Raw genomic sequence first — 12626 nt, 5'->3', positions numbered from 1 at the left:
AAAAAGTGAACATTTTTGAGCTCGAGAAGTTGAAAATGTACTAGAAGAAATTCAGAAATGTTTTGGGAAAAATTTCTGAACCTGAAAATTTACTAGAAAAGAGATTAATGTCAGACATTTTCAAGAAAACAACATGAATATTTTGGAGCTTGAACAGTCAAAAAATTGCAAGAGAAAAACTCAAACATTTTTGAAAAAAATGTGAAAATTTCTGACTTGAAAAAATAAATAAATTACTTTAAGTCTACTGATGTCTTGCGTGCTTTGTAACCGGAGCTCAATTAGCCAAAATTAGCAACAGAGTTATCAAAATTCAACAACCATAAAACTAAAACTAAGAGTGAAATGTCTGTTCTAAATAAACATGTTATGTTATTGACTCTTTGCTGGGTATCAACAGGGTTGAAACTAGAGCTTTAGTGTTAGTTGTTGTAGTGCGTAAGGGAAACAAATGTTTATGATTAGTGTTTTATGACTAGCACAACTAACTGTTTAGCTAGCAGCGCCCACCACTTCCTAAGATAAAACCCAAAGGATCAGAGCATCCATGACCAACAGAAGTTTGGCATGAAGGTCTCACACCTGCACCTCTGATTGCCTTCCATGATGCACTACCTTGGTGTTTGGAGCCGAGCCCGCTTCCAAACACCTGCTGGTAATCTGCTCATTATGCCCAAATGACACGATCCTATGAAGTCTGACTTCAGTTAGTAATCCGGGTTTGTTTTCCTTTTGAGATGATTTGTCCTCAGCTCTCAAGTCAAGATCTCCACACATCTGCAGCACATTCAGCTTAATACACTTTATATTTTCAACGCTCACTCCATGTGGGATTCTTACGAAAAAGGATTTTCAATGGGCCAATGAAAAACAAAAAAAACCCTCAAAGAAATCTGACTTTTGATCTCAGAAGATTAAAATAGGAATTCAATCTGGAGAGACTCGCACAGAGAAAAGTAATCAGTTAGAAAGATCTTATTTGGTTCGAAGTTCTTTGGCGCTCGGACCCGGCAGAAGACCTATGTGCTGAGGATCACCGCAAGCAGGAGATTGGCTCGGGCGAAGCTCAGGGTAGTCTTCCCCCCAAAAGAGGGTGCCGGGTCAAGGCCTAGCTGGGCCTGCAGTCTGATGAGACTTGTTAGGCGCGGCTGCATGGATGGGCCTGCGGTGGATGAAACGGCCGCTGGCTGAACTGAGGGGCCTGCTGGGCCCAGCCGGATCTCCTGGATATAAAATAGATGTTAAAGATGGCGAGATGCTCCACCACCAGTGATTTGACGAGATGCTCACCTGCAGACATTGAACGTCGAGCTTCGAGCACGGCTGGAAGATCCGGTCTGATGTAAGAAGAGAAGGCCGAGGATGACCAACGGCCGAGCTGCAGGAGGGAAGCTGTAGGGACGCCCCAAATGGCAGCTGATGTGGCTGCGCCTATTCTAAAAGAATGGCCCGAGAAGTGACTAGGGGGAAGACCGCATGATGCTAGAATCAGTCTGAGGTGGCGGATGAACCAGTCATGGGGAAGCCTTCAGGAGTAAGAAACAGGGGTTTGGATTCGGGGCTGAGTTCATGCCTTTTTAAACATCGAATGGAAGGGGCAAAATGGACCGTCTGTGCGTGCAATGGAGATAGTGCAAAGGCCTTTCGCTTTAGAGTGCTTAATAAGGAGGTTGTAGTGGTCAGGGTAGAATTTTAGATCGGAGATAGATAAATCTCTGGACGGATTAAACTCTTTAGATGCGGATGCGAACTCGCTCAGTGTTAGAAATCCGTAGAAGGCGAGGAGGAAAGCGCAAGACAGGAGCGCTTTAACGTAGGGGGAGAAAGGACCTGTGCAGAGCGCAGTGACGAGATTTCTAAGTAAGGGGAGAGTGATAGGTTTTCTGCTATCGGGATTAGAGGAGCTGTGTTTAGAGATCCCTTTGAGAAGAAGTCTCACTGCGGGGTTCGAGAAGAGACTGGATGATGTGCTAGGCTGCTGAAATTTGGCATGGAAACTAATCCCTGGGAGCAGACTGAGGATGTAGGTTAGTTTGAATCGACGGTGGTTGAAACAGTGAGTGATAAAGGTGAGAACTGCGTGGATACTGACGGGGGTATGGGGGCGCATTGATAGCTGAGCAGAATTTGGCAAAGGTTGGCCAGGCAAAAGTGTATGAAGAGAGCGTAGAAGGGACGAGACCCGACTTGATGTAATATCGGGCTGATCGCAGGAGGGAATGAAGTGAGCAGCTTAATTCAGAACCAGGTCTTCGAAGGTTGGGATCGGCTCGGGGTGAGCGTCGGCAGCGGGGCACAAGCGGCGAAAAACCTGAAATTTAGAGAGGGACAAAGCATCGGCGATGGCGTTGGAAAAGCCGGGAACGTGCTGAGCTGTAATAATGAAATTGTTAGGTACGGCCTGCCATGTGATGCGGCGAATGAAAGGCATAATCGATCTAGAGGAAGAGCAGCCTTTGTTGATGGCCTGGACCATGGCGGCATTATCACAGCGGGCTGAGATACGCATCCTATTCCAGAAACGGCCCCAGAGCAGCACGCTACGGCGATGGGGACTATTTCGTAGAAGGCCGTGGACTCGGACTGGGGAAATGTGGGGGGCCACTTTCCGGCGAACCATTTACCTTTAAAAAAATAACCAAAAATCGGAGGATGGCGCAGTGTCTGTGAAAAACTGAAGCGAATTGGCCAAAAGGATGACGTCATCGTACAAGAAGGAGATGCCGTCCCAGTCCGAGAGCAGCTTCGACCAGAACGCGAGGTCTGAGCAGCAGCTGTCATCCAGGACGACACGGTCCAGTAGAGAGGGGCCCGAGTTGGCCAGATCGAGTAGGCACGAGATGAAGGACCGGCCCTGGGGGATGATTTGCATGGCGAAGTTAAGGTGGCCCAGCAGCGAGAGGAGCTGGCGTTTTGAGACTGCTGATTCTGATGCGAAAGCGCGAGAGACTTCGCGGATAAGGGGAAACTTATCTGCCGGCAAAGGCGACCATCGAGACTGAATCGAGTGTAATCCCCAGGAATTCGAGCGCCGTGGCCGGGCCGATTGTTTTTTCGTCAGAAAGTGGAAAAGCTGACGGAGTTTCGCTAAAGATGAACCGGGTGAGGGAGAGGGGGGGTCGACAAGGAGAAAGTCGAGTGGATGAAGGACCGCGGGTAGCCTTGAGACGTTAAGAAGTATCCAGCACAGCACCTCGGAAAGTACTGTATTTCTACAGCCGAAAGTAAGCCTTATGGCGAAATAGAGGAAACCATCCCACATGGCACCTAGCAGATGCCAGTCGGAGGGATGGACCGGCAAAACTTTAAAGGCGTCAGTGATGTCGGCCTTGGCTAGCCAGGCGCCACGCCCTGCTACTTTAATGATGGAAATAGCGTGGTCGACCGAGGCGTAGAAGAGAGAGAAGGGAGGTTTGGGCATGAGGCTGTTAATGCTGGGGAACGGACCGCCGAGCGGGCTTACACGGAACGGGGGAAAGGGATGAGGAGAGCGGAAAGCAAATTCCAGAATTCCTTCTAGCAAATTTTTGGCTTTTCAAACTTGGGAATTGTCTTGTTTTGTATAAAAAATTTGAGATTAGTCTCATACTTTTTGACAGGAACGTGCTCCTCCTCCTTTTGTTTCTGTTTGTAGTGGCCCTGATATGCAGTTGTAATTATCACATCTTCTGCTCTTGCAAAGTTTCTAGCCAATGTGAGTTTTCAAACTCAGAAATCTTTTTCATCAAAATTTAAGAGATTTTTTTGCAAAAATTTACTCCTCATATTTTTTCTTGTATTCCATTGTACAATTCTGGCCATAATTTTCCCATTGTTTCTTGTTGTTTCCCACAGTTTGTTGTTCCATAGCAGTTTTGTTTCTATTCAATCTGGAGAGACTCAGACGGAGAAAAACAGCGATTAAGAGGTTTATTGACACACAGATTTAAAAGTTCTTTGGCGCTCGGGCCCCGGCTGTGGACATCGAGCTGTGTATTGCGGTAGGCTCGGATGAGCATTCCCGATGTAGATTAGGAATGTCATCCCCAGGGGCCCGACACTGGTGGTGGAGGTCAGTGGATGATGAGTGCCTGGAGAGTCAGGAGAACCGAGGTGGAGAAGGGGTGGAGGAGGGTTGAGCGCGGCTGGAAAGCGGAAGACGCCGTGAATGGAGGTCCTTATCAGCTGGGTCTTGGTCGGTGATTAGGCGAGGCGGGGCTTGGTCCGGCGTTGATAGGTCGGCGGCGATACGCTCCGATGGGATGATGCGGGTGTGGCTAAAGAGTCTTCCAGTTTGAATTTGCGCCTAGGCTTCATATCTGTTATTTAATACTTTTATTTCCTTTATTTCCACATGACTTTATTCTCCTTTCGGTATTTTTTCCTGCCAAAATAAAAGATATGACACAACCTGGCAGATAGCAGCAGCAGGAACGCACTTCAGCTGCCAGATTCTTGTCAATGGTTGCAAATTACTGCCTTCGTGCGTCCAACTCTCTGGTCTTCTCAACTTTAGCACATCTTATCGGTGAATTCAAAAACAATAAATTCACTGTTTTTGCAACAGAATCAACAAGATCTAAAAAGGAGAAACTTTTCAGGCTGAATCCAAACCAGAGATGAATTGTAACTAGTTACATTTACTTTAGTAACTTTTAGGGGGAAAAAGTACTTTTAGAGGAGTATTTTTACTATGCTGTACTTTCTACTTTTACTTGAGTAATTTTATGAAGTATTGTTACTCTTGCTTACTTTATACTTTCATATAGAAAGAAATTAATTTGGAAAATGTTTTCCTTTACCTCATTACATTATTTTGTTCAATGGAGTATTAGGGCCATAGTAAGAAATTCTAAAAAAAAAAAACCAACAAAAAGTAAAATTACGAAAATAAACTTTAAATAATCAGAGAAAAAAGTCAGAATATTATCACTTTATTTTTGTTAAGAGTTTATTCTCGTAATATTACGACTTTATTCTCGCAATTAAAGAATTTTATTTTCTTAGCATGACCCTACTATTCTACTACTGTCGCAATTTTGTAATAATGTTATTTAGATAAATTGTTTTCTTTTGTTTCAAATTTATTGTTTGTATGACTTTGTTTATTCTTTATTACATAAAGTCAAACTCAACTCTATTATTGTCATTTTGGTTCTTAAAATACCAAAATTTCCACTTAACCTAACATTTTGGTCCGTCTGATGATGTAATTTTTAAATATTAAATGATTGATCATCTGATCAGTTACTCAGTACTTGAGTAAAAATACTTTTTTACTCTTCAGTAAACGTTTTGGCTACTCTACCTGCCTCTGATAAAAACAAAGCTGACTTAAGAGTTTGCTTTAATTTGGTTAAACTCAAATTTTTCTTCCCGCTAACATAAGTGGAAACAATCCCAAATCTCCACCTTGTTTGTGTTAGATTTAGCAGCAGAAGTTTTTTACTGCCATTTATATGAAACTGCTTTTCTTGGCTTTAATTTTTACAACTTCGAGTGACATAAAATGAGTTTTAACAAAACACACATGCAAGAAGAAGAATAAGAAGCTCCTGATTGTGTTTCCAGTGAAGCTGAAAGCAGTTTTAACTCGAACCCCTGTCGTCGTTTCTCACTGCGCTCTCGAATTAAACAGTTATTTAGAGGCATATTTGTCTGAAGGAGAGCAAGCAGCATTTAGCCTGTTGTGTGCTCTGTTTATTACCGAGGGAGCTGTTTACCAGGTCGGATCTGTCCCTCTGGGTCCGGGGATTCGGAGAAAGTCGGAGAAGGAAGGAAACGGTGGGGCCTTATCGTGAGAAGGAGCCGGTCCTGGGGTTTAATTGGTACCTTTCTTTTTTTAGAAAACATTTCTCAGAGAGGGCCAGAACATGAGTCAGGCAGTGTGCTTTTTAACCACAGTCAGACACTCTCACATGGTGCATCATACTTTCTCTTTGTAGTTTTTTACTTTGAAGGGCTTCTTAAGTTTCCCCGTCCGCCTTTGATCTGCGCCTTTTAAAGCTGTGATGTTAGCTACTGGTTATTTCCACGACAAAAGGCCGCGGACGCCACCTGGCAAAGAGGAAATGAACAATTCACTGCTGGGTTTTCCCCCCTTAGATTCTCAATTTGGACATGATTTTTCCCCAGCATGTTTAAGGTCGCGTGACGGAGTATTAGAGCCATGGGAAGATATGAAACAGATTAAATTACGAGAATAAAGTCGGAATTATACAAGAATAAAGTTGCAGTACTATTTTGTACGACTTTATTCTCAAATTATTTTGGTTTTATTCTTGTAATATTTCTACTTCATTATCTGAATTTATTTCTAGTATTTATTTCAACGGGTTTTTTTCATATTACTATGACTTTTTTCATGTACAACTTTAGTCTTCATAATTTCATTTTTTATTTCTGATCAGTATGTGCTTCATATTCGATCACAAGGTAGAAACAGCAGTTTAACATGTCACCTAGTTATTTTCTTCCCCTTTCATGTCGCATGTTTATTTCAGGATTATAACTAAAATCAGGGGGGAAATCTTCAAAGCGCTGACAGGGTTAGTAAAACATGGGAGCGAGAAGGAAAGACACAAAGAAGAGATCCGCTCGGCTGGTTCAGATTGTGATAAAATCTGAGTTTAACCTGCAGCTGCGAGACAGCAGCGAAGCTGCAGGTGCAGAGCAGAGTATCTGCCCGCTCCTTTCAAACTTTATTTATGGATTCTGAAGTGAATTTCTTTTGTTTCCTCTGTGGCTCACCTGTGTGGGAGAGTTCATAAAGCAAGGAGCGTTCGTATAACACGTGCATATTTTGCAAAAACACAAAATATCACCAAGTATTTTTGGTCTAGTTCCTAGTGCAAATATTTTAGTACACTTGACTTAAGAGGAATCAAATTTGCAACTTTTCAACCTCAGAAATTTCCTTTTTTTCTACAAAATTTCTGAGTTTTATTCTTGCAAATCCCGAACTGTTGGAGCACAGAAATCTCAGAAAAATTTTCTCAAGATTTCTGAGTTTCTTCATTGCAAATTTTTGCCTTTTCAGCCTCAGAAATTTCCTTTTTTCTACAAAATTTCTGAGTTTTTTTCTTGCAAATGTTACACTTTTCCAACTAACAAAGTTCCAGTTTTTTTCTTGCAAATTTTTTGAAGTTAGTCTAAACATGTTCATGTTTTTTCGCGGAAATTTACTCCTCTTGTGTTTTTTTTTCTGACCCAGTATTTTACCTGCTGTATTTTGAAGTACAGGTGTACACCTGGACAGAATCCAGGTGCAAAGTGATGCCACACCCTGATGTCATGAAAACCTCTCAAAATGAACGGCCCTCTGACCAGTTAACACAAGCTGGCGCTTCATCTGATAATATAATGAATACTAATAGTAATCCAGTGCTACTAAAAACACAAACTAAAAGCTTTCTTGTCTACAATTTTGTGTGCTTTGTTTAAAAAATATTAAAAGAAGTTCTCTAAAGATTCCTCCTAGTGTGACTGTTGTCACTGGGAGCAGAAACGTGTGTTTGTTGACGCTCTGCACCTGGAACAACAATGGATTGGAGCAGCTGTGTGTGTTTCAAGCCGCGCAGCAGCAGGACATCAGCGTCTGTTATTAAATCAGTCAGGAATGACACCAGACCCGCGGACGTGTCACCGCAAATGTCACGCACGGTGCAATAAGACCGAACCCAAAACAGCGTTTGACAAACCAAATCAGGTTACATGCAACCGAACCGGGCTGCTGAGTCGACGAGCAAAAGAGCCACACTGCAAAAAGACAAACAAAAACACACTCACACTGAAAAAACACAAAATCTTACCAAGTAATTTTGGTCTAGTTTCTAGAGTAAATATCTTGGATTTCTCTTATGTCAAGGGTCCTAACTGACGAATAACTTCTGAACGATATTGGAGCTTGTTTTAGGTCAATAATTGATGAAAAAGTACCAAATTATTTGACTTATAACAAGACATTTTTCCCATGTTATCAGTGAAATAATCTGCCAGTGGAACTAGAACTGGGTTGCTAGGTTACGGACTGGGCTTGGCTGAGGTTGATAGGTAACAGTGGAATATTCTACCAGTGGAACTAGTGCTTTTTCATCAATATTAAGTAATTATGCACTTAGAAACAAGCTCCTATATCTTGCTGAAAAGCTACTTAAGTAAGTCAGTTTTGTCTTGTTTCAAATGCACTAACATGTTTGAACTAGAAACCGGACAAAAATACTTTGCGATATTTTGTGTTTTTACAGTGCAGGGGTCATTATGAGAACTGAACCCTTCAGGTTTTGTAGGTAAAACCAGATGAAACACGCCACATGGTGGTAATTAAAGCACCAATTATGTCAAAAGTGATGAAAAGCAACAACAGAATAATTTTCTGGTTACTCATGCAGTCGTATAAACTCGGCACGTGGATTGTGTTAGCGGTGAAAAACACCTGCTTGACCTCAGATCCCTGTACTTCACCTCTTACTCTTGTTTTTAGTGAATGCAAGTGTTGCTTTTATTTCTCTTTGGACGGAATGCGTTTTTCTGGCAGGAGATGTCAAGTCAGCATTTCGTTTTGGTCCCATGAAATGCTGCAGGGCCTGGGAGGAAGCAGCTGCTGAGAGATGAACACTGGTCGGAAGGACGAGCCAACTCGAGTTTACCTTCCCTCGGGGAGCGCACGATGAACAACATGAAAGATTTACGACCCTCCTGTCCTTTATGCTCTGCCTTTTTTCTCTCAGAGAAGGGAGGGTGGGGGTGGGAAGAGGAGTGGAGAGGGGGCGTGTAGCCAGTTTTAAAACTGTAATCCTGTGGTCTTCCTATCAAACTGGTGTTTTCCTTGTTAGGGGTTTGGTAATGATTCTGTTTTCTTGGAAAAACAACTCTTTATCTCACCAATTACATCCCGCTCGTCAAGATGGCAGCACACAGTGTGCTTTACAAATCTAAAACTGGCAACCCATCTGTCAAAAAAAAATATAAGAAAATTGTTTCATCCGCCTTCATTTATCTGCCCACAAGACACATTCACCACAAGCACCGAGTGGGAGGAAAATTACCCTAATTTAGTGGTAGCATGACCCCAAAGATACAGGATCAGCTCTTAGCAACACAAAGCGACCTCCATGACACTCTCTAGTTGCGTTTCCATATGTACAACACTTTGGTTTCACTTAAAAATATGCTAATTTAAATAAATTAGATTAATGGAAACACACCAATTTCAAAAAACTGATTTTGCGCTTGGATCAGGTGGTTTTTCTGCTGTATGAAAATTAGTTTATTAAGCTAAACTGAAATGTAAATGTGTTTCGCATTACACAAGTCACGTGATCAAAACCGGATATTACTACTGCCGGAAAATACGAAGAAGACGACAGGAAGTGGTTGAAGGATGATGGCACTGCGTGGTTTTAATGGCTTATCGCACGAACAAACTTATTCACATTTTAATTGTGTTTTATATTTAATGGAAACATCACAATTGCAAAATTGTGTTTTTTAGACATTATCAGAATAATGCAAAAAAATTGTGCACATTTGAAATGGAGACGCAGCTAACATTATGCAAATGTTGAAAAAATATTTTTTTAATTGTGTTGTTTCCATTGAATAAGACACGCAATTAATATTCACATGTGAATATGTTTATTCATGCGATAAGTCATTAAAAATCATGCAGCGCCATCATCCTCCTACCACTTCCTGTCCTCTTCATCTTCCATTGCACTTTTTCAATACAACCAAAAAAAACACCTCATGCTAGCACAAAAACCTTTTATCAAAAAACGTGGCTTTGTTTCCATTAAGCATATTTATGTCCATAATTCCAATTTTCAAAATTTTATGGTCAGTGGAAACTCAGCATAACGGGATCCACGATGAGTTGAACATGTTGGCTCTAAATATATTGTAATTTTCCTTTTAACTAAAAACTCAGAATTACTTATTTATCTTTTGTTTTTATCCATGGTGAGGTCGCCATTTTTTTTCATTTTTTGCGCAAAGCCTTACTGGAATCTACAGAGTAAACACAGAAAGGCTAACTTTTTGAGTTATTACTTATATTGCATTTGACTGGTGTAATTTTAGATAATGCCACACTGTGTCGCTGTTGGCTGTAAATAAAAAATAAATAGTGACGTGATTCTGGATCGCTTCCCACATGAATAAAAAGAAGAGCGCAGTGGGAAAGACACACCTTCCGAAGAGCCTATTTGAGCTCTCAACATTTCTCTCCAGAAAACTTTGAGTCATTTGTACGTACAAAACCGATGCAGGATCTAACAGGTGACCGTTACCTTAACGAGCTAACCGCGCCGCGCCGACAAAGCTCCTAAAGCCGCCACCGTTGTTCTGACTACCTGTGCTACCCAACAATCCGTCCTACCTTGTGGACATGCGCATGCGCAAACCGATGTTACGCCGAAACACCGGGGTGGGCGAAAAACTGGGAGCTCTTTGAAATGCTAACGGAGCTAATGCTACTACCGCTGGTGTTGAATGTGAAACTATAACAGCTTTTACCGAACCGGACACAGAGCTACGGAACCACTTACCGGATCACGCAGCCCGACCAGAGGTACGCATCATTCATTGTTTTAATTATGACGCTGAAGTTAGCAGCAGCACAAACACCTGCAACTTCTTAGGCTAGCTCTTTCCTCTTCCTCCGTTTGGTCCTCTTCCTCTTCATTTCTTCTTTTCTCTACATTCCCATCAACTTTCATCAAGCTCCAGTTCAATTTGAAAAGGTTTAATGACGTTGCTTGTCGCTGTTGTGGCTGGACGGAGCTAGCATACTTAATTTACCCAGAATGCATTGTAGCGTAAGCAACATGGCGACGTCCATGTGAGAATATTTTATTTAAATATATAAAAACTAAACAGCCTGCAGTATAATTTTTTACATTAAAATAAATATTTCTCAGACTAATGCTACATCTAATGCCACTTACTAGCTGCTGCATTTACTTTATAACTATGTGCAAAACCTTGTCGATATTTCACAAAAAAAACACAATTTTGCAATTGTAATGTTTCCATTAAATAAGAAAAGCATTTAAAATGTCAAATTAATAAGTTTGTTCAAGTTTGTTTATACTGGGCCACCCTCCTCTTATTACTTCCTTTTGTTTTCTTTGTCGTTTCCACCAGTAGCAACATCCGGTTGTTGAACATGTGACTCGTGTGATGTGAAGTGCTTCCATTGCAGTTTTGCAAAAATACGCCAATTTAAATACAGTTGAAAAATCACATCATCATAAAAACTTATTGAATTTTTTTTTGTTTTTTTTTTTATTGCCGTGTTTCCATTAAGTGAATTTATCTCTGTAATTCGAACTTGCGAGATTTTACGGCCGATGGACAGGCAGCTACTGGCTGCCATGTAACACCTTTTAATGGTGCGGCGGTGGAGGCGCGGCTGTGTGTCAGTGGGTTCTGTGTTTTCATGTGTACAATGTGAGTGTTTAATTTTCCATGCAGTCACTGCCTTTAAGTCTGGGACTTACAAACGGGTCTGGACCTGCTCGCTTCTTTCCCAATCCAGCTCCATGGGCTGACAGTAATCCTCTGAGTACAGAGGCAGAAGGTTGGGGGGGCGAGGCTGGCAGGGCGGGGGTGGAAGAGATGCACGGATGGGGAGGAAAAAATGTTGGGATGGCATGAATCCCTTCGGGGAGAGGCAGTGCCAGGAACTGAGCTGCACGTTTTGTTTTTCTCAGTTCGCTTCTGTCCAACAACACTAAGTAAATCCAACGTTTCCAAAGCAATGCTGAAGTTTCCTGAAAAGAAGTCAGAATCGGATTTTCCGATGCAACACATTAGATTCAGTGTCAGCGATTTGGTTTTGTATTTCCAAGAAACATCGAGGGCATTTTAAGGACAGTAAGAGCTAATAAAATGGTTCTTAAAGAAACTATATTTATAAAGTTCACTTTGTTCTGATTAAAGATGATCAGAATCATTATCGCAAACTAACCAGATTAAAAGTTGCAGTGCAACACTGAACTGCATTTCTAATTGTTGACAGCATTCGTGTTCACATTAGAGTACAGAAGAGGATTACACTGAAAAAAGAACCCCCCCCCCGATTTTTCAGATTTTTTATTTTTTCCAGAATTCTACTCATTTTCTCAGAATTCTGAAAAACATGTGATATGTACATGTTTACATGTTTACATATGACTGAAATATGATGAAGTTTTTACAAAATTCTCATATAGTCAATGCCATAATTTAAAAAGTTTATTTGCTTTTTCAATTATTATTTGCAAACAGTTTTTCTTATGTAAAAACACAGAAAAGTGAAAAATATGTTGGCTTTATCGCTAAATCAAATCAAAACAGAGAATAAACTTTAAAAACACTTACATTTCAGAAGAACATGAAAACTTCCTTTTTAAACTACAAAAAGGCAATAATTTACCTTGACAACTGGTAGAAAAATCACCAAAACAAGCCTGCACGGCTTCTCTAACCTGAGCCTCTTTATCTAAAGCTAACATGCAGACTGTGAGTCTTTACCCGCTGCGCCACACGCTGTCATCGATCTCATACCCGTCACCTTCACGGACCAGGAAGTTATTACCACCAACTTCCTGACAACGCAGAGAGGTGGTGGAAATGCTGTACATGTTGAAAAAACAAATATCATG

General features: G+C 41.3%; 1 protein-coding gene across 2 annotated transcripts in view; it reads left to right on the top strand.

The window, feature by feature from the left end:
- The window catches only part of LOC114161407 (cyclin-dependent kinase-like 1), a 77737-nt gene that overhangs the window by 26749 nt on the left and 38362 nt on the right, over positions 1-12626 (top strand). The window contains exon 1 of one of the 2 annotated variants that reach the window (XM_028044663.1): positions 10278-10549. The exons of the other annotated variant lie outside the window; for it this stretch is intronic. The gene's annotated coding sequence lies outside the window, so the exon portion shown is untranslated. Of the gene's footprint in view, positions 1-10277; positions 10550-12626 lie in introns of those variants that run through there. 2 annotated transcript variants of the gene reach the window in all.

The sequence above is a fragment of the Xiphophorus couchianus genome, chromosome 18 (assembly GCF_001444195.1).
Source record: "Xiphophorus couchianus chromosome 18, X_couchianus-1.0, whole genome shotgun sequence".
Classification (NCBI taxonomy): Eukaryota; Metazoa; Chordata; class Actinopteri; order Cyprinodontiformes; family Poeciliidae; genus Xiphophorus; species Xiphophorus couchianus.
This window is presented reverse-complemented; position numbering and strand designations above follow the sequence as displayed.